The sequence below is a fragment of the Anopheles aquasalis genome, chromosome 2, assembly GCF_943734665.1.
Source record: "Anopheles aquasalis chromosome 2, idAnoAquaMG_Q_19, whole genome shotgun sequence".
Taxonomy (NCBI): Eukaryota; Metazoa; Arthropoda; class Insecta; order Diptera; family Culicidae; genus Anopheles; species Anopheles aquasalis.
The window spans coordinates 41,832,501-41,835,000 of record NC_064877.1 but is presented as its reverse complement, the minus strand read 5'-3'; the positions used below and the strand labels follow the sequence as shown (position 1 = coordinate 41,835,000).

The window sequence follows — 2,500 nt, the reverse complement described above, 5'->3', positions numbered from 1 at the left end:
TTACATATAGTTATGTGCCTTACATCTACTGCCCTTCCCGTTCTTCTCGTAATACTGCTGCTGTTACGAGTAAACGCGCTACCGTAATGATTGATTTGCTAAAATGGATTTTTACATTCCCTGCGCACACAGTACAGTGATGTCGTGGTGAAGATGCTGGAGGAGCTGCTCTGCAAGGCTATTGGCTAGACAGGCGACCCACCCTACCGCGACGCTGTTAACAAATCGATCCTGGACCAACAAACTGGGCCCAGCAAAAACAACAAACACACGCGAGACTAAGCTAATGTTGTTGCGAGCGTTCCCAGCTCCACAAAAACCTGTCCGTCGTCGTGTGTTCCCTTTGGAAGAATCTTCCTTCAGATTCTTCTGCTTCTTCTCTGATCTCTTTGGTCAACTTGCGGCCCTCTCTACGGTGCTGCAGTACGCGAAGGCAGACTTCACCGGAGATCGATGAGATGATCACATACAACCATGCACCGTACACGCTCACACGCTCGTCCGTTCTGTCTGCGCAGTGTGATCGCAGGTAATTATACTCGATTATGTCTCTCCGGGAACCGGTTTTCCACACGGTGGCCGCTGTCGATGCCGCGTCAGCGTTGCCCGCCCTAGAGATTCACCTTCCCCCAAAAGAAGGGGGTTTGGTTGGTTGCTTACGTGCGTGCGTGTCCACCGAAGCGGAGCGGGTTCAAAAGCAAATGCTCCAGCACTTATACACACAGAGAGCCACGCCAAAGCTATCTCGCCTTCTTCTCCTCCTCTGTTCTGTTCTGTGCGCAGTGCTTCTTCAGTTCAGTCCTTCTTCTGTCTGTTCCTATTGCTCCTCCTGCTTCTGCTTTCGCGTATCGAAGAGAAGAGCTTTGGCCTTCGTTTTTTCGATCGTTCTTTCCCCTTTTTGCTTTGTTCCCCCTCTTTCCGTTCCTTCTCCACGATTGTCCGGTTTTCCTGTTTTCGTTCACTCGTTCGTTCGTTCGTCTGTTCTATCTTCCTGCTTTCCTGCCAAACCAAGGGTTGTTATGTTGTGTTTGTCTGCACGAAGTCACCACGATACCGATGATGCGATCCACGATCTGTTACACACCAACACTGCCAGAGTGCGCACCTGTGTGTTCTTGAACAGCGGCGGCGTTCTTTCTACCTTTTTAGCTCTCTTTGGTCGGGGAGAACGCGATTGCGCGATCTTCAAGAATCTCTCGTCGGATGGCCAGAGAGCACACACTGAACAAAAAACTAACCTGCCCCCGTGTTTTGACCTGCCTTCCTATCTTGTCTCTTCCCTTGTGCGTTCCTTCCTCCTCACCTCTTCTTATGCTTCAGCTTCTTCTCTAGAGCTCACGCGCGCTCATTAACTCGTTCGCGTTCTCTAGTTTCGTGTTGGCTGGCCACTGGCCACACACCAAAAAAGAAACCCGTTCCTGTTCCTTGGCCTTTCGGCTTCTTCTGGGTCTTCTGCTTCTGCTCTTCGGTCTTCGCTCCTCTGCACCTCAGACGACTGACGTTAGCGTTTTATCACCGGATCGGCCACGGCCAACAACTACAACTGTGGTCAGTTCTAAGCTCGCAACAAGTCTCTGCTACTACTCGATCGACGCAGGAATGTGCGAAGCTACTGCACACATGCGTCACCCAACTTGCTTACACTCCAGGGAATGGACGTGTGTCGCGCCACGCGAGATGGCACAGTTGGTCAGAGCAAATCGAACGCGATTCTCCGCCGTAACGGAAGGTGATTCGAATGGGTTTTCTCGAGCTTTTTCGAGGGGGAGTTTTTTGTTTGTTTTGGTTCCTCCGACCTCCGAGCTGTTGCGTTCCGTTCCGTTGCGTTGGAACAGTTGCAGGAGCAGCAGCAGTAGGCCGACTAGCAGAAGAAGAAGAAAAAGCAGCAGCAGGTTCTCTCACCTTCCACTTTACCGGAGTGGTGGCTGTCCTTCGCGGAGACCGATCGGTGAGGTGTTAAGGCGCGGGGAATCGCGAACCGTACCACAGCACACAGCACACCGCGCTGTTCTCAATATACAAATGCACGCACGCACGCACACACCACCACAGACGCACGCACACGCAAAAACTGATAACAACAACGGTGTGTAATGACGGTACTAAGAGTAATTATAATAATAATAACAACAATAATAACGCAACGCAACGGAACGATAACAAGGACACGGATAAGGTGGTGGTGGATCAAGAGGAGAGTGAGGGGAGTGAGGGGAGTGGCAGACGAAGGCTCAAGTCAAGGTTGAGGAGCCCTCGCGCCCGCAGGATAAGGGGAATATCTTGGGAGAGAGAGAGAGAGAGAGTGGGGGAGTGGATAGCGGAGAGCTAGAGAGCGTGTCGGCGACGATGGCGACGACCTTGTTCTTTCACCCCGCGCCTTGTTACTGACGTTGTTGCTGCTGCTGGTGCTGCTGGTATGTGTGGCAGACTAGAGACGACCCTAGAGGAGGCCCAAAGAGGGAGGTTGCAAGTTAGTGGCCCGCCGCTTAAGATGTGCCTC

At 52.1% G+C, this 2,500-nt stretch overlaps 1 protein-coding gene across 10 annotated transcripts in view; it reads right to left on the bottom strand.

Annotated features, from left to right (window-relative positions):
• Window positions 1–2,500, bottom strand: part of LOC126572030 (polypyrimidine tract-binding protein 2) — a 252,267-nt gene that overhangs the window by 136,848 nt on the left and 112,919 nt on the right. The window lies entirely within an intron of this gene.